This window comes from Netta rufina (genome assembly GCF_964035555.1).
Source record: "Netta rufina genome assembly, chromosome: 5".
Classification (NCBI taxonomy): Eukaryota; Metazoa; Chordata; class Aves; order Anseriformes; family Anatidae; genus Netta; species Netta rufina.
Genome location: NC_140128.1, coordinates 45,692,330 through 45,711,846, shown reverse-complemented (window position 1 = coordinate 45,711,846; position 19,517 = coordinate 45,692,330). Strand labels below are relative to the sequence as shown.

Here is a 19,517-nt window from a genome sequence, read left to right as displayed (position 1 = left end):
CTTCAGAGCTCTTGATTGTTGGAAACGACTCCAACAACTAAGCTCTCACCATTTCTCCATGCCATCCACCCCTAGGGCAAGGCACTGCGTGTTGTAAGAAGCAATCCCTTTCCTAAACCTTCTCCCATTACACCTCTGTTCCCACGAGCCACCCTGTGCACGCTGCTAACCCACCTCACGACCTTGTTTTCATGAGTCCCTCCCAAAACCATGAAGCCTGGGTTCCCACTTTCCAATAGCTCACTCCTACCCAGAGCAGCAGCATCATACATTTTCAAGCAGGAGCTCCTCTTTTTCTTGCCACAACTTGGGATTCCTTAGAGCCTTCACTGAAAATTAATTTAACATTAACTGATATTTCTGCTTGCAGCACATCCCATTCTTCCAAGGAAATTTAATAAAACAGAACCTAAATCAATATTCATGGCATCCTGTTTAGGAAACCTAACTCTGCTACTGCCACCATTCCCCTTCCTCATTTTTTTGGACTCCTGCAGGGCGTTATTTATGGAGGCAGACGCAAAAAACTCTGGCTTCACAGAAGTAGCATCAAAACCCAAACACCCTAATCCATTTTTCCAACAAGATCTTGGGAAATTTAATAATCTAACATCTCAAGGACCGCTGCTTTCCATAGGAGGGCTACCCTCAGCAGGAATCCAGGCCACGTACCCATATCACAAAGCATATCCAGTTGCATTTCAGTTTACCCCAGGGCATTAAGGGAGCAGAGATCAAACACCCGAGGTGCTCGATGTGGTAAAGGACCTACCTGTGCAGCTCCGGACACACGAGCACGTGCACGGGCAAGCACTTTTCCCGACACAAACGTCAGCCCAGCAGCGACCGCCTTCACCGTCCATCCCGCACGGCACAGCCACCGCATCGTATTTGCTAAAAATCCTATAGCAGAGCTGCGAATTGCAGCTGGGAAGTTTCCTTGCCTGGGGCAACGCCCGCCATACCGCTCGGTACACGCGCTGTAAGAGACCTCTCAGCGGGACAGCAGAGCGCTGCCCTCGGCTGTTCAGCGCCTGTATCCAAACGCTGACCCTCTGCTGCTCCCCGTCTGTCGCCTGCGGTCTCAGAAGCCTTTCAGACACTAAAGGAAAGGCACTTTGGAGGCAGGTGACAGCAGAACGGCTTTATATCGAGTAACGTGCTCTTCTCACCCTAAAGCAGCCCAAATCACGCAGGTGAGAATCGCTCAAAGCCTTCCCCGCTGCACCTAAGCTCACAGGGAACCTCGAAAGCCAGACTGGATTCTCAGACGCGGGCGTTTGTCGCTGCAACTTCAGAAGAAATCCGTGGTTCTGCCCCTCCCTTCTCATGGCTTCCACCTCAGTGCACGAGAACAGCCCTTGGAATAAAACAAAGGATTGAGCTAAGTACTCCCAGAAGAAAAAAATGTTTCCTTATTCCTGCCTGGAGAACGCAGCCTTCTAAAGAAAGCTGCCAGCCCTGACCCAGCTCATGTAAAGCGTGCTAATTACAGTGAAAATCCAAAGAAAGCAAGAGCAGGAGGGAGGGAGGGAGGGAAAGCCAGACTCCAGCTCGCTGGCTCACACAAATGACAGCTTGAGCAAACTTTCCCTGCCCGAGTGGCTGCTGCCATAAATAACGCCCTCCAGGAGCCCAAGCCCCAGTCACGGCGTGGGGACGGCAGCAGCGGCACCTCGCCACCCGGAGCAGCCCCACTCCTGCACCACTTTCTGAAAGCCGCCCTTGTCTCCTCGCCCCATCCTGCAGATTTGATGCATCTCTCGCCTCTGGCAACCCACTCCCCCATTATGCTGTCATTCTTTTACTCCCTTTCCTTTTTCAGTCTCCGCATTTTCCGTGGCTCCCCTCGATGACACCGCTCTGCAGCTCTCCATCGATTTCTCCAGGGCTTTGTTGCTCTGGAGGATCCCCACAGGAGCCGGGCTCCTCCTTCCAGCTGCCAGCAGCTGCTCTCCGACCCCAAACACTTTGCCATTAGGACCTAAAGGCAGTCACCAAGGAACACAGCACTCCTCACAAAGTGAGCTCCTTGACCACTTGCTGCAAGCAGCTCCAGCCCTCTCCTGCTTTAGGAAACTAAGTCCCAAATTCAGACCCAGGGGAAGTCAGACAGGTAGCTCCCTGTAAGTTGGCTCACTTTTCCTCCAGCCTTTCTGGTGGTGCTGTCCCAGTCACACGCACGCAGCGCTGCTAGAAGAGGCTCGAGGGACAGCGTGGGTCCTGCACCTTCGTACGCCGCCAGTTGCTGGGACAGCAGACCGACAGCTTCCTCTTCCTCCTGAAAACTCCTGGCTTTCCTAGCAATGTGGGAAGATAAAACTGAAGCTTGGGGCTGAATGCAGCCGTGCTCTTCCAGAACCTCAGCCCTGGATGCGTGTGATAGCCGGCGGTAAGCCTATTTTCAGTTTGGTACGCAAGCAAGGGTGAACAGAGCCCAGGTTTCTCTGATCTTGCCTCGTATTTAAGCCACATCAAAGGCATATTTAAGACAGAAATATGTAACCTGGAAACCCAGAACTAAAAGTCCTTTAGCTAAAAGTCTGGCACAGCACCGGGGCTGGACCCCACTGCCCTGCCATGTGAGCGGAAGAAGCGCTTCCTAGCTCCTTGTTTAGGTAGGCAACTCGATTTTAGAAGCTCACCCATTCAAGCTGGATCAGCCTCTACTTTTCCAGCTGTGGGTCCTGTGAGCACTCTTACTGTACTGTACTGCTCTGTTGCAGAGCTTATGTAGACTTCTGCCACTTTTATCTGCAGGTTCCAAAAAAAAAAAAAAAAAAAAAAAAAAAAAAAAAGCCTCTATTTATTGCTGTTTCTAATACACCGGAAGAAGCCAAATGATTTGGGAACAGCAGAACACAATCACTTCATTTGACAATTAATTCTGTTCATCACCACAGACCCTGGAGCTGGAACAGCTAATTCCCATCCCGTCCTCTGCTCTCCAAATGTGAAGCTCCATGCTCCAGGCAGCACAGCCACGTGCTCCTGCCTTCGGCCAGGGCGCCTCCCTCTGCTCCTGACGTGCCCAAGTTTCCATGCTCGTTTGCTAAACTGTCACTGCCTTGGTCTTGGCCGCCTGTACCTCTCTGCCCCTGCACAGCCCTCCCACACACCCCAGTGTGCTCCCTGCCTGCCTTTCCTCACGGCTCCAAGAGGAGCACCACGCCACAGGCGGCCTCAGCTCTGCCTCCAAAGAGGCTACGCAGGGGGCCAGACACAGCTCACCTTTGCACGGATGTTTGCATGATGTAGCTCGCAGCTAATTGCACGGGATCACAACGTAATCAAAGCATTTCTAGCCAGTCCCAGGGTTGCCCTGACATTTTCACGAAGGCAAATATTTTCTCCCTGTTGCCACAATCCTCCTTGTTTTCCTAAACTCCTCGCTTTGTCTCGTTAGCAGCTGCTGGAGAAGTGGCCAAGCACACGTTGGCAGGAGCTAGGCGAGCGTGTCAGCGTCGCTATCCCCTTGGCATCTCTTTGCTAACCACCAGGTTAGCAAAGACGTACAAAAGGGAGGCGAGGAGGAAAGCTGCAGCAGTAGAATACCCCGGCAGAACATTCCTTGGCTTCATGCAGATGTCCAGACATGAACTGCACAACATGGATTGCAACTGTCTGCTTCAGTGGCTAACAAGTGGCTGCACTAGAAGAAAATCGGGAATAATCCTTCCCCACACTAACGGAGCAGAAGAAACACAGGCCAGTCACGCACAGGAGTTCCCTAACCCTGGTGTCGCAGACTTAGAACTACTGTAGGAGGTACAAAAAAAAAAAGCAGGGCACTATTCAGAACATAAATCAAAAGCAAGGTTACTAAAATATAGATAAGCGCAAAAATAAAATGAAAGGGATCAGAGATCACAAAAGAGGCGCTGGGAAAGGAGCAAGGTATGCTCCTGCCAAAAGAGAAGTCAGACAGAATTCAGTTACAAGCTTCATCTAAATGTCATCAGCTTGGGGCCAGTGAACTGCCAAAGAGATGGAAACAAGACCGGCCATCTTATCTGTGAGCAAACAACACGGAGCGATAGGCCAGACTAAACAGCTCGGCCGCGCCACTCGCCTGGCAAGCAGCTGCAGACCTGCCTGAAAAAACACCCCGCGTGCCCCACGTTGGCTCAGCTGTGCTACTCTTGTTCGAGAGGGCGATCCGACATAATGTGCTCCTCCTAAAACTTGTCACCGAAGCCCACATCTGTCAGAATCAACCAAAAAATAAAAAACACGTCGTCTTCCCTGAAGAAAATCAGCAGGGTCATCCCCCGAGCTCTCCAAAGTTATCCATGTGGAAATAACACTTTCTGGAAACTTGAAGCATCGGGAACTTCACAGCTTTGGCAAAACAGAGGAAAGCAGTAACGCTGCTCTTCCATCGGTGAGAAAGATAAAGAAGAGCAGCTGACCCCAAAGCTCACCTGGAGAGCTTCCCAACGGAGAGGGGGCTCACGCGCAGGAAACAGGAGGCTCCAGCAGCTCCCCGGAAAGGAAGCGTTTTGAAATTGACTTTTGTAAGAAGCCACCTTTCCTCTAGTCTGGCAGACGAGATTTTCAAAAGCTAAATGAGTCTTCGCACTTGAATTTATAATCCAAACAGGATTATAAGAAAAAAAAAAAAGCTGTTTATTCAGATGTATTCCAGGACAAGCGATTGGCTCTGAGCCGACACACAGAAAGACAGATTTAGACTATTAGAAGAAAAAGTACTTCTTCCTCTCATGCTGTAGGCAATATATCATTATCCCTGTAATTAAATTTAGTGCCTTTGTGGCAATGCCTTCTGCAGAATTTATCTAACTGTGGACTTTTTTTTTCCCCTTTCCTTTAATTATAGTACAATTAACCATGAAGCGTCCGGTCATTTAAAGCTTTTCAATTGGGCTTCAGAAGTAGGTGCCTGAAGCAGGCTTTGGTGGGAGTGCTGTAATAATCTCAGAGCAGATCACGAGCACAAGACCCGGGGTTTGGCTACTAATTCACCTTTTGTTGTTGCAAGGGAATTTTCAAAGCTTGCAAAAGATCTTCATTTCATCTTTTGCAGTTACAGCACCCGATTCAAATCTTCATCCTTGATTAGAGCTCAAAGGCCTCAGAACAGTATTAAATTGCAATTAACCCAGCTGATGAAGGCATAATCAAGCACCTAAGTATCAGGCATAAGCATATTTTTTTTCCCCTCGATTTCTTCACTGTCACTTAAATTCTGGACATGGCCACAAAGATTCGAGCTGAGATTTCCTACTGCTCTTTTCTGGGCAACGTGGGAAAATGTTTCCAGCCTTTCTGAAGAAACCTTACAGGAATTACACCTGCATTCTTGCAGAAATGTTGTCTGACTTACGCTCTGCACGGACCTCTCAGACCACAGAGCCCAGCCCGCAGGACTAGCAAACCACGCTTGAATCAATCTGAGATCTGCACATACAACAAGATGCAAGGACAAAAGGTACAGAAGAGCTTGTCAGATGGCTCCACTTCTTCCCCCAAAATAGGACTGTAACCACAGTCTCTGAAAAGGGGATCTCCTGAGTACTCATTAACAGATCACACAAGGACTGCACTGAGATGCCAGGTAGCTTCTTGCAGACCTTCGCAGCGTTCCTGAAGACAGCCTTTCCCACAGGCAACGTGCTTTCCCCAAAGATCTCTGCCTCTAACACCTGACAGCGTTAGACCTGACACAACCTGACAGTCATGGGGACCTCAGGAACCCACGCTGGGTCAAGCACTCGCTTCTCTCCAGCTGCTGAGCTGCAGGTAGCTACCAGTCCGCTTGGTTTGCTGCATTCCTTTCCTTCCTTGAAACTTGTAGCTCCAGGGGACATGTCAGGAGTTGCTTTACAGAAAGGTGACATGAAAATATTGAAGTATTTTCACTGTGTGAGGAATTCATCGTCAGAATCAGTGATTAGGCTACGGCTGGAAGCGAGAGGATTAAGAACTCTTATTTATCCATATTAGTGTCACTATTCATACGAACACCTGACTATTTTGTACATCTTAGGATGCACAACATCCCGTCCATCATGTGGCAGAAAGCTGCACAGATAACTTAAGATTTTATTTGCATGGCAAAGAAAAGAGCAGAGCAGACAGTTCCAGAAAGCATAGTCTGCTACAGCGTGCAGCTCTGAGGATTGACTTGCCCAACACCTGGTGAACTTGAGCATTCTTTCAAGGGGAAAAAAAAAATGAATATCCATAGGCTTCTTCCTTCCTCGGAACTCCTCGGTCACAGATCAGAGTGTCCAGCCAAAGAGCTGGACACCCTGCACACCGCAGTATGCTGCAAACAGAATCCTACTTCAGCCGAGAGAGTCATACCAGTGGGCCGACGATCACTCTGGAGTAAGGAAACAAGAACGCTGGCAGAATGACACCATAAATAATTCACTGACACTTCAGTGATCTCTCCTGGCACTACTGAAACTTTAAAGGTGCTCCAGCTGCCAGACTGAAGTTGATCTGGAAAAGGAAAAAAGTATACAAAGGACATAAGAATGACCCCGCTGCCTTTCCTCAAGTACTCTTCAAACTGAAGCATCAGCAGCTGCACATCTTCCTCCCTCTCTCCTTCCTCTCCCCAGCTCCTCTGCTTTACCCTAATTAGCCAGGGAGCAGACAAACACAGGAAAATGGAAAGCTTCTGCGTTTCCAGCACTGGGAAGCTGTATATGGGAGCAGCAGGGGAGGTGCAGTGAGACAATCTGGTCTCTGAGATGTGGTAGGTTACAGGATAATACATGTAACCTACCTAGATGTGCGGGCCTACGGGGACTTGCACGCTCAGCCTCACTTCTGGCTGGATCCGGGACAGCGCTGAAGCCTTGCCACTGCTCAGCTACTGGATTTGGCACCCCTAGCCAAACGCACAGGAACAGCTCGCTCTCTGACCCCGTCAGCTGGAAGGAGTTAGGGAACAGTAATGTCATCAGGACGGGAGTCAAAGAATACAGAAATAAATCATCGAATCAGAGGCAGGAAGGAAAGAAGATAAAGACCCTGATGAGTACCACAGCAGCCTGCCCCCTTAACGCCCCTCCCGCGGCTGCCAGCAGCAGGCATCACGTTCTGCTGCCTGCTGCCAGCCAGGCCCGCAGCGACCTTTCCCACCCGCCCCCGGAGGACAGGAGAGCCACGCACCAGCACCCTACACCTGATTTTCCTTCAAGCGCCCACTTCTTCAGCACGTCCTAACTTCAGGGCAATCTGAGATGAGATTCCGTGCTGGCTTTTGCAGTTAAGAACGGGAGCTCGTAAGAAAAAGAATTGAGGGTGGGTTTTTCTCCCTCCACGAGGAAGGTGAAATCATGCTCTTTAAATAGTTCCAAGTCCTCAGCGAGCGCCCTCAGTACGAAATCTGCAGAGAAGGCAGAGCTGTCCTTTCACTCAACCACTTGATAAAAATGCTCTGCACATGTAACCGATCTTAATTCAAATTGCATTTTACTATGCTGGCAAGGCACAAAGCAGAAGGACTATGAAGAAACAGCACCGCTTCCCACTCACCGCAGCGGAGCAAAGTTTGCAGTTACACCGCAGGCACTGCATTCCACGCCAGCCACCGCCTCAAACGAAGCCCGCAGCGCCGGGGGCAGACTGGTCGGCTCCCCACGAGTAGAACGAAGCCCTGCCCCGGGGCTGCAGTCCCCAGGCACCCAAACGTGACCTCGACAGGGAGCAGAGGTGCTGCAGCCAGGCCCTGCGGCTCCAGGGGTGAGCCACGCTCACGGTTTTGCTCGGCGGCCAAATCGCATTGACTTCGCTACGGGTCAAAGAACCAGGATGTGCAGCTACAAAGCGGGGTGAAAAAGTGCATTAAAGGGAGCTGTTTATAAGAGGTGAGTGCAAAACAATGGGGTTTACCCATGTGAGAAGGACAATCCCCGAACACCTGCTGTTCCTGAGCCTTTTGCTGCTGTCACAGACTGCTAAACCCCCCAAATTTCCTCCTTAAGCACACCACCGCCAGGGAGCAGGTGCGCACCCATCCGAGGGCCAGGAAGGCACCGCCCCAGGCAGATGCCTGCCTTCCACTGAATTTCGTTGGAAAACAGCATGACAAAACTAAGCCTCTTCACGAATACCTTTTTTTTTTTTTTTTTTTTTTTTTGGCATTTCCTTCCAAATCCTCAGAAAGAGCAGCCTAACTTTGGAATCGCAGCTCCTTTCTGGTGGCCAAGCGCAGGTTTCCCTGATCCCATGTGGGTTTGTCGCCAGCCTTTGCGTGCGGGGAGGTCAACTGATCTCCCCGAAGATCAGTGCTGGGTGGATGGGGCAAAGTCCCGCAGGTAACAGAAACTGCAGGAGAAACAACAGCAACTGTCTGCCCCAAGCACCAGTCCTACTTTAAACAGCGAGGTAAAAGTGGATTCAGAACTATTTCCTCCAGCCCATCCGCTCGGGTGGTTGCTAACCCTGCTCTTCAAGCACAGCTGCTCTGCAGAAGCCCCCGGTCTTTTCGCTGCCCACCACGCACAGAAGAGCTCTGAACCACCGACTTGGTCAAACAGCAGCAGGGCGGGCTCAATGCATCTGGCCGCCTGCCTTGTAATTAACTCTGTGGCAGTGGAGCAGCCAGGCAGCCTTGAGGACGCGGCACAAAATCCCATCTCCTCTTCAGCGGAGAAAAACCGTAGTCAGGAGCCAATCGGGGAGAGAATGAAGCATATTAGTTTCCCACTCCACTCAAAGTAGAAATTTTTTCCCACCTTTCTTGACAAATCCCCTTATAGTTGAGAATCCAAGCCCTTGCATCTCCTAGCTGTTCCCATAGGAACCTAACAGCCACAACTGCTTCCAACCCCACCGTTCTCCAACAGCAGAAATATCTAATGAAGTCTTGGTAGCCTTGCTCCTCCGCAGCAGGGATGTTACGCGCGTTTGAAGAACAGATAGAGATCACGCTCCTCATCTCTTCCACTCCTGCTCCCTACAGAAAGGGTCACTAACCCCAGGATAAGCGTATCTTCCTCCCTATTCCCCTCTGCTAATTGGCATCTGCCACGTTTTCTCTCCAAAAAAAAAATCTAGAGTTGGAACAAAAACTCCATTATGAAACACCAGTTCCGGGAAAACTCCTGCAGAGAGGCAGCAGTCAGGTGCAAGGCACTTGAGCAAACACCACCGTAATCAGCTAGAGTACAAGGAAGCCACCACATTTTGGGGAAGCAGAACCTGCTGATTCTCCAAGCCCGGACAAGCAGGTTCAAGGAACAGACCAGGAAAAGAAAAGGGGCCTCGCTCGCACTCCCCACCCAAAAGATTTTGTATGAAAGGTTTCAGGAAGTAAACCAAACATGCCACTTGAACGAAGCCTGTTGGAAGGACTGAAAGTTCAACTTACTCTTTTCTTCGGGAGCGTTCAGCCCTTGTGGTTTAGGCCAGAGGCTGAAGAGCTGTATTTTCTCATGCTAGTCCAAGGGAGTGTTTTGGCATAACACCAGGTAACTTACAGCCGAGTGGTTTGCAAAGCAAATCTATGTTAACATTGAGATTTTCATGTCATAAATCAGGTAATTTAAAGTGAAAAGGTTCCTGATTGCTTTAGCCACACCCTTTTCTGCATTTGCTCTCAAAAGGATTTCATTTCATGGCCACAATATAGAAGGGGCAGTGACACGAAATGCAACTGACCTGCAGCTACAGCAACGGGAACAAGTACAAGTCCTTCCCTTTCTGCTCAACTCTGTTGTTTTCCAAAAGAACATGCCTCCTTGTCCTTGGGATCACATAACAAAAGCAAAAAAGGCCTTATTCCTTATGAAGGCATTAAAGTGGGAAGCAAGACTAGAGCTTTCGTCTTTTGCTCTCTTCTGTTCAATTAAAAAACAATCCATTTTGCTGCTTTCAAGTCTCCTTTTGTTTATTACAAATTAAGAGTTCACTAGAGAAGAAATATGAGCTGAGCGACTGGAAAAGCAGAAGTTTTCATAGGATAAACACAAGAGCAGCTTGGGACATAAAGGCCTGTCCTTCGCACATCATTAGTGTTTCAAAGAGTGATTAGCTCAGAGGACAGACTGAAATATTCAGAGACTTCCATGTTCCCTTTAACATCTCCATCCATCCTCCCCCCACACTAACCAAGCAACTCACCTCACTCAGAGAGCTGGCAGAAGCATCCCGTACACATCCTGCAACTTGCTTTATATTAACGTGCATTTTCTGAGAACAGAGTGAATTTCCTTCCACCTTCTTGACATGAGAAATACTTCTGAGAGCTCAGAGTCATTAAAAGCAGCCTCGGAACAATTCTGCTGTTTCACCACTCTGGTTGCTACAGCATCGTCTCAAAATACAGAGCAATGTTAAGTTCTTATCAGGCTTTCAGTCAACACTATGCTAAAAGTTCAAGTCCCGCAAAAACTCATTTCCTCATTGCATCCTTGATGCCGAAGGCTTTGGTCACCAACTCATTTCTCTGCTGGCTATTGTCTCCAAACATCCCTTTAACCGCACCCCACCACCATCTGCAGACCCAAGCGCACACAGGAGCGCAAGCAAACATTTCTCTGCTCTTTGCTGCTCCCAGTAGGAGGGAGATGACTATTTCTGTGGCCGTATCATCCCCCAGGAGCTGGTCAGAGTAGCTCATCACGAAATATGCGCTGCATGTCCCGAAGAACACGGACACAACCATCGTGCCTTTGAGCTCCTAGCAGACGACTCTCGAGCTGTTCCAAGGAACAAACACCCGAGGAGCCAGGAGGATCAGGGACACAAAAATGTAGCTTTCCCACACTGAAGAGCAGTTTGCATTGTTTGTTTCCTCCATGCAAGTTAGCAACTCAGAAGCACGTGTGCCTGCACTACTCAAATACACGTCCAGCAAACTTGCACGCTCAGTTACAGGAACAAACATCTCTTCTCCCCAAACACCCTGTACCCACCTCACGGTGGATTTTCAGGCTCCCTACCCACCCCTCCCTGAACAAGCTTCTGCACATCACCCTTCGCTGGCACAAATTAAACATACTTGATACTTCCTGTGCTTGCGAGCAAACTCATACGCTGCATACTCCCAACTCACCAACCCTGTAAATATTACCAGCAGGCTCCCATCAGGCACTTGAGATGCATGCACCACACTTACTCAGCCGCCCGTTCACAGAGGAACGAGCATTTTTCTGCAGCGTCCCACATGGCTCCCACCTCCGAAACCGCCTGTACTAATTCCTCCACCTTCATCTGAGAGAAAGTCAGACCGAGGCCTCGGGGAATTGATAGATTCTCTTCCCCACCAGCAGCGAGCTGCGGTCCTATAAAAAGCAAGGTAAACAATTAACTAGCTAGCTACATGCAGCCCACAAAGATCTTTATCTCAGACTCTTCTAAGCCTGCAGAAGGCATCCAGGACAACACCGCATTTGTGGATGCCCCAGTTTCCCGTGGAGTTAAAATTGATCGCGGCCCCTGAGGCATTCAAAAGGGTTTGCTCTTAGAGATCTGGAAAAAACATGTGCTACTTTTTCTTCTGTCCACGAAAATCAACAGGGATAAAAGACCGGTTTCCAAAAGCAATGCACTGAACCAGGAATAAGCATGACATTTGGAGAGGAAAGGGCTTCTGGTGGAAGAACACCATGGTTTCCTGCAGAGAGAAATTTTAGCACCACATTTATGCAAGGGCGTTTTGCCCTGCTCTCCAATAATGCCACTGAAGTTCGAGGAAAGCTCTGCTCTTTCCGGTTTTAGAACACGCACGTAACGTCTCAGGAAAAGCACCTCTCCCTCCCTCTGCACTTCATTATTCATGTGCCAAGTAGCTCTAGCCCCGTATTAACCTTGGAAGGAAGACTTGAAAGAAAGAGCAGCCTCTTTCTCTGCTAGAAAATAAGTGAAAATGACAAAGGTGAGGGGAAGAGCAATCCCGCAGCATGCAAATAGAGAATCGTTAAAGAAATCTGTCGTTATTCTGTCTGTTCTACACAGGGAAGAGCATCCACTGCAGCAGGAACATAACACAAGTCACAAAGCGCTGCTGCTTCATCTTCTTTTAAGGAAGAAACTTACCCACCGTTCAACAGAGCAAACGGGAACTTTTCCCTTTCCTCTGATGGAGGATCACGGGCACAGGTTACCCTCAAGTAGTACCTGAACACCCTCCTTTAGGGGAGCAGCTGTCACCAGCAGACACTGGGCTACCACGGAGATGGTGACAAACAAGCGAAGCAGGCAGAGCACAGCAACAAGGAGGGCGCCGTGGTTTACAAGGTTAAATCTGGCTGAGAGGTAACGCAGTCACACGGGACCTTCAAAGCAGAAGGACAGATCGTCTCACTGGGGATATTCTGGAAAAAACTCCTCCGTTTCCAGAGGGTCAGAGGCAGATGCTCGAGGAGTGGCGGGCATGCTTTTAAAAGAGGGCTTTTGGGAGCTCAGCAGCAGACGAGCAAACAGAGCAGTGCGCTTCCTGCTGCCGAGCCATTCGGCAACGGAGAGCCACAAGGAGTTCATTTACTGCTTCTCACATCTGGATCACCGGAATCTGAGCTGCATCTCAACAAGGAAAGAATAGAAGTTTTGGCCGCTCATTTTTCAATTTTGCCACACATAAAGGGAAGTTATAAGATAGTACTAGGTTGAATTTTGAGGAAAAATGTGCTTTTGACAGGTCCTGATGCGCTCTACTAATAGGGTATGCAAGACAACAGAAGAGAGGATTTGCCTTATTCAGGGTAATCACAGGCTGACTGAGATACTGCAAGCTCACAAAAAAGCATCTGACTTGCTCTTCTATTATGGGAGGTGAAACAGTTAATCTCCCACACGAGAAAAGAGCACAGCTCTGCAAGATCATCGAGCAGATCACCTGGGGAAAAGGCAAGCCTCCAGAAGCTCAGACGTTTGAGCTGGAATCTATGTTCCAAAAATGCACCGAGGCTGTATCTTCAGCTGTAAACACCAGCAAGCACATTACAGAAATGGTGCCAAATCGTTTTTATTCTTCTTCCTAAAAGATGCAGAGCTGTGTAAATTCCAACTATATACATAAATCTGACAGGAAACCTTTCAGGGGAGAAATGCACTTAGGAGTTTTTATCCCTACCAGCCTGCCCAATTCTATTGTACTTACTGCAGTGACACGGTAACAAGATCCTGAATTTCCCCATTTCTTCCTATTATCCGGTTCAATTTTATTTAAGCTGGCCTAAGGGATTCACCATTTCATTTGCACATCTGTTGTTCTTCAGAGAAGACTGACTCAGTCTAGAGGCCTGCCTGGATCTGAGCTCAGGATCTCCCAGGTCTGTGCCGACGATCACACCTCTAGGCCAACAAACCCAAAGCAGACGTTACACAAGACACACGGCAAAGGCTTGCAGCACCTACGCGCTTAAGGTAGTCCTTGCACATTTCTTGACTAATGACTCCTAGGATCTCCAAACACTGGTTAAAACTATCTCACCACAGCTCCACAAGAGGAAGAGGATCTCCTACAAACCACCTGGGATCAGCAAATCTCCCTTTCAGCAAGGGAGCACCACTCCTCAATAACACGACAGACTCACTGCTTGGATGCTCCAGCAAACCTCCTCACCTCACACACCACCAGGCTGCACCACCTAAGGATCCCAGCAGCAAAGGAGGGCAAGAAGGCTCCCACAAAGCATCACCAGTGCTCGCCCACAGAAGCCCTGAGCACATCTGGCAGCTGTCTCAAGGCCCCTTGGGGCACAAGGACGCTCCCACTCCGAGGAAGACTCCGAAGAAGGAAGCACGCACAGCAGCACAATCCTGCCTCCTTTTTATGCACCTTGTTTGTGCATAAGTTTAGGGAAATGAGAGCAGCTTAAACAACTCCATGGGAGACGCTGCATCTTACTGTTAGCTTGCTAGAGAAGTTACTGCTGCACCAGGTTTCTCCCTCTGTCACTGCCTGCTGAATAGCACCTTCACCTGATGAAACGGTACACGAAAAGCACGAGGAAAATTACAATTTTTAAGGCTCTAGATTGCATCTTGCTCCATCCTGTTTGCAGGGAGAAATTCTTATTAAGGTCATGTAGCTCACTGAGGAATCTACTCGTAGTTTTAATTCCACACATGGGGAACGCGCAAGAACCAAAAGAGGGCTGGCTATCGAGTTAACTTGAGTGGAACTAAAAGCCATGAATTCTCATGCAATTCCCCCAGACATTTAGAGGCAACCTGAGGGAGACCAAGAGGAGGGGCAGAAACTGCAGTGCAGGAGGAGGGAAAATTTCCAGGGGGCTGCCAGAGCCCCACCGTCCGCAGGAACTTGTGTCCAGTTAAAGGAGCATTTGTGCAGAAGCAGACTGACTGTACACTGGGGGGTTAAGAGCACACATTAAAACTCCTTGCTCCACAGGCAGTCTGCTTGCCACGCACATTTTTCACTCTGCTGATTATTTTACTCTTCCTTGCAGCAAATCTTTTTTTATTTCATCTTTTAATTTGACATCTTGTCAAGCAAATCCAGTCTATGAGGTAGAGAACCTTCAGCCTTTCACCGGACAGGGCAGAAGAAAGAAGGGGGATGGAAAAGAACAGAAAAGAAGAAATACATGACCGAAAAGAGAGGGCACGTTTCTTCCTCGGGCTCAGTAGGAATTTAATTCAAATCCACCACCAAGATACAGCAGCGTTATGCTCTGCATTTAAAACCAAATTGCATATGCATTTTGTATTAGGATATTCCGTTTCTCAAACATAAAAACGTCAGTTTTCACGTTCCTTGTTATCACTCTTTAAAGCTCGCACTAGCGCTTCAAACAGCTAACTGACTCGTTAAGCAGATCACTTAAGGGTACATTCCTGTATATGCTCAGTTCTATAACGCGCTTAAGATCCAGATGCCAGGCACCATATGACAAACCCAGGCACCCAAACAAGCAAGCAGGATAAGAAGAGCGCTGAGCATCTTGTACTACAGAATTGCACATAGAGCAATTGCACTCGGAGGAGACGAAATGCATACGGTATTACCGGAGAGCAGGCTGAGATCTAGTGAACAGGACCCTAGTTTTTACTTTTCCCAGCTTACACTTTTCTCTATTTCTTATTAAAACCAGAGAAATAGTCTTAATTTCTTCCTTCTTAGCAGTTCAAAGTTAGAAAGATTGTGCAACAGGCCTGCTTTTTTTTTTTTTTTTTAAATATATGTATTTTTTTTCCTGAGATGTCTCTTCAAAAACACAAGAGCCAGCAAGTGTTAGCTTGAAGCTGAAGGAGCGTAGTTCTAACTAGAAGCATCACAACCATTCCCACCACCATCAACATGTGCCACGCGTGTTTGTTCTGACAGACGTGCACTTAAGCTAGATTCTCACAGATGTACACTGAAATAGAGAAATATCGGCACAAAGCAGCTAAAAGCTTGATTTACTCATGGAGAATCTGTTCCAGCAGGAATAACCATCCCAAAGCTATCCACACATCTCAAGAGTCCCCTTGTCACAGTCCTGACAGCACAAAGGGCACTTTCATAAACCCCTTCCCTGTCTGAAGTCTTCCTTCGGAGAAGTAACTGGCCCCACAGCTCTCTAAAAGAGAACTGAAAGAGTTTCACTCCTCTAAGCATCTCCACCGCTGTCTCTTTAAATATAACTTCCTCAAACTGCAATGCTGAATCCAGCTCAGGATGTACTTATTCATCTGCTGGATCACTGTCAGCACCAGACTCTCAGCTTTAACCATGTACTATTAACTGCTACCTAGGTGGCACGCTGAAAAGCCAAGTGGGGTGTTTCCTTAGAGGAAAAGCAGGGTACAGGCAGACTGCCCAACATAAAAACCACGTGTTCCAGAGGAGATCTAGGACTTCGCTACTCAAGGAAAGAAGTCTCAAACAACTTTCCCCTGCCAGAAGGCTGAACAGAACCCCTGCTGTTTTAATGCAAGGAAGATCATGGAATTGTAGGCAGGGCCGTAAAGGATTCAAAGCGCCTCATTACCTAGCTGAAGCTGCGCAGGGTACCAAGCATCACGGGGCTCACGCTCAATCATTAGCGCTCGTGTTTCCTACGTGCTCCCACTTTCTGGTCCTTCCCTGGTAGGCACCCACGAAAGCAAAAAGATTGAGATTTGCATTGCTTCAGGAGGGTTTCTTAAGTCACAAAGGCTTGGCAGAAGTGCACGAATCCTGCTTGTGAATTCATACAATTTTATTGCAACTCCGAAAGCAAAGTGACCTAGTTTTCATGATCTATCTCAAAATTAATTCACTGCTGGAATGAGGCTGCATATGAAACACCTCTCCACCCGGTTTTGCTCTTGGCACTCTTAAAAAGCCATGGAACATCTGCATCTTCAGCACCCTAGGATTAAAGCTTGCATCCCAAAGAGCCAACCTGAACTTCCCCTGGATTACATGATAATCCACAGCTGGCATGCTCGGATCCCCCAGGGAATGCCAAACTTTTGCAGAGGGAAGCAAAGATAGGCGGGGCTGAAAAAACATGCAAATTAAGTGGGTCTGTCAAAGGGTAGCTAGACAGCTTGCAAGTCTTCTTCGCCAGCCTCTGGTTAGATATACGCAGTGCCCAAGGGATGCATAAAAATCTTCTCTGTCTTTGAACAAACTGAGGTAGACGTGGGACAAGGAACGCAGCATCTCTGTTTGCACATGAAATCCAAAAACACATCCATGCACTCACGTATACTCCAATTTCTCTGTTGTCATAATTACTTGCACACATGAATTTTGAGTTTCATAAAATTAAAGCTGCCACAATTTAGTAGAATGCACTGAGAGACAAGTCTTCTCAACTCTTTTAAATGGTTTCTTATCTAATTTCATTCATTTTTTATCAGGCAGACCAATGGGTATTTTCATTTACCTTATTTCTCCTCTAGTTTTTACCACAGCTTTGTCATCAGAGGGGCTATTTTTGACCTTTCCACTTTTCTTCTGTGTCTAGTGGGTTTCTCAGTTTTAACCACTCAGATCATGTTGTTGCGCAACCACTCCTTCCTAGGACTTGAGAAGAGGAACTGGTAGACACAGCAGAGTGAAGTTTGCCTTTTTTGTTGCCCATTTCTGGCAATGATTGAGCCCCGTAGCCATCACAAGGCTGCACAGATACACGTTCCCTAGGTTGAGCAGTAATACAATCAGCAGCTTGAAGAACCCAATGCAACTTTTATGCCACAGAAAGCTAACACCTAGCACAACGACAACTGGGTAACTTCACCCAGACCATGTATCCTATTCTGAAAACATTCCAGCAGTGCCTAATAGATACCCCTTTCTCCTCAGTCACAAGCAGACCTCCTTAACGGTGTAGATACTTCACCACTAGACACACATTTCACTGAAGCAAATGTCATAAAACCCAGAGATCAAAGAATCTGTCTTTACAGAAGCCACATCCTACAATTTCATTATCTCCCAACCACGACTATTTTAAAAACACTCAGCCTGACCGCAAGAGCTCAGATGCTTCTCCCTGCTCGACCAGAGAACGACAGTCAGCGGGATGTGGAAACTCCTCACCAGGTAACACGAGGCTTTATCCTCGCAGGCGGGTAATCTCCTTCCCACCTTGGCAGAGGTTACACTTTCCTCCAGACCCATTTTCTTTTAACGAGCTGGCTAATCCATCCAACAGAGATTTGCGGCTTTCCATACGCAACACTTACAAGCGCTCCAGCGTCCCAGGAGCTGGATATACTTACTACCTTTGGCAATCCCTGGGCGATTTTCCCATTCGGCACCGGCTGCAAGTCCCGCACCACCTATAGCAGGACGTGCAGACTGTGCAGCCACCAATTCTATATTCCAGGCGGCAACCGAGCCTGTCCCAAAGGCAGAGATTGGTACCAGCTCCCAGAATGTGCCCAGCATGAGCTGTGGCCGAGCAGCCTGGCAGCACCTGAGACCCCAATGGGATGGATGTACCCTTTTACCGTGAGAAGCACGCAGCTCTCTGACCTTAACCGTGGATTCCTCTGGCCAGGGCTCGCCTCACGCCGTGGCGGACACATGTCGCAGGAGTCCCTCCAGAGCCGGGAAACTTTTTCACACGCCGGTCCCTGCGGAGAAGCGGTAACGGCTGACAGGGGGCAAAAACCCACGCGCCACACCCGCCACCGAGCCCCCCGTCCCCGTGAGGCACCGGCACCGAGCCCTAACGGGCGGGGCCGGTACCGAGGCCTGCCCCCCGCCGGGCCCCGGGGCAGCAAGGGCCCCGGGGCGAGGCCCCACCGCCTGCCTCAGGGCCTCTCCGGGCTGGGCCCGACCCGGGGGCCGGGCTCCGGCCGCAGCAGCCCCGCTGCACCTGCCGCGGGGCCTCCTGGCCGCCGGCACAGGCCTCGGGGGACGCCGCCTCCCTCCCTCACCTCTCTGCCGCCGCCGCCGCCGCCAGCGCCTCAGGCCCGGGGCCGCCGCCGCCGCCTCCATCCCGGGGCCTCGCGGTCCCCCCCCGATTCTCCAACGCCGCCTCCGCCCGTGCCGGGGCCGCCCCCGCCCGTGCCGGGCCGCCCACTGCGTCAGCTTCGTAAGGGCCGCTACGCACCCAGCGGTCGCCATGGCGACGGCTGCCAGGGGAGGGGGAGCGGGAAGGGCGGGGGGAGGCGGCGGCGCCCCCTGGCGGGCCCGGCCTGAGGCGAGAGGGCCCCGGGGGCACCGCGGTGGGCCCGGCACGGTCGCCCTCCGCTTATCCGCGCGGGGAGACCCCCGCCCGATGTCCCCCAGCGCTGCCCCGGTCCCCCCAATGCAGCCCCATCCATCGGCGGTGCCCCCCAGCATCTCGCAGCCAAAAGCTCCCTCCCGGTGTAGCGGGATGGAGAGGGAAGTGAGACCACTTGTGATACCCCAAGGGCATCACTTAGAGGCTCTTACTGCAAAAGGATAGGAAAGTGGCAAAAAACATCTCTGGTGGTACGAGTACAGGTCCCAGAAAGCACACAGGCTCATCCCCCGGGGTTAGCGGCACACACGTTTCGGTCCGTTCCTCTTCAGATGGCCCACCCGGGGCAGAGCACCGTGCCTGCAAAATAAAACGGCCCAACAGAACTAAAGGTGGTGGGAAAACTTCCAGTAAAAGCTTTGAAGCTCCGGTGTTCACTGATGCTGAGATCTCTGTATAGCGCGCAGGCAATAAGATTGCATTCGTGCTTGTTTTAAGTCCCTTTATCTTGCCAGACAGGTGTAAAGTGGCTCCGGTTTAGATGAAAAGCTGGTGCCAAATTTAGTGTTTGCAGAAATCGTTTCACCCCGCCTCGTGGCACTTCCGAGGCCTCCTGTCAGCACGAGTCGTTCCCAGCAGAGCTGAGCCAACGCGGTGGGCAGACGCCCCTGGGAGCTCTGAAACCTGCAGCAGACAGAAGCAAGCATCTCATGAAAGCTCTACCTGACTTTTATTAATGAAAAAGCAATCAGCCGCTGTCCAAGCCTTTCAATTCAAGCGGTGGTAAGGAGTATCTAACAGTCCGGATGCTGCCAATTAGCCTGCACAACTCATCACAGGCAATTAGCCTCATCCAGCTCAGGCGGTCAGCATGAGCAGCCCCAGCCACCCGTGCCCGACTGGAGCTGCCCCTCA

The 19,517-nt window shown here is 49.7% G+C and overlaps 1 protein-coding gene across 1 annotated transcript in view; it reads right to left on the bottom strand.

Annotated features, from left to right (window-relative positions):
• The window catches only part of DAGLA (diacylglycerol lipase alpha), a gene marked incomplete at its 3' end in the record, with an annotated part of 58,309 nt that extends 40,309 nt beyond the window's left edge, over window positions 1-18,000 (bottom strand). Inside the window, exon 1 of the mRNA XM_084288470.1 lies at window positions 17,906-18,000. The remainder of the gene's footprint in view (window positions 1-17,905) is intronic.
• Between the last annotated feature and the right edge of the window lie 1,517 nt (window positions 18,001-19,517).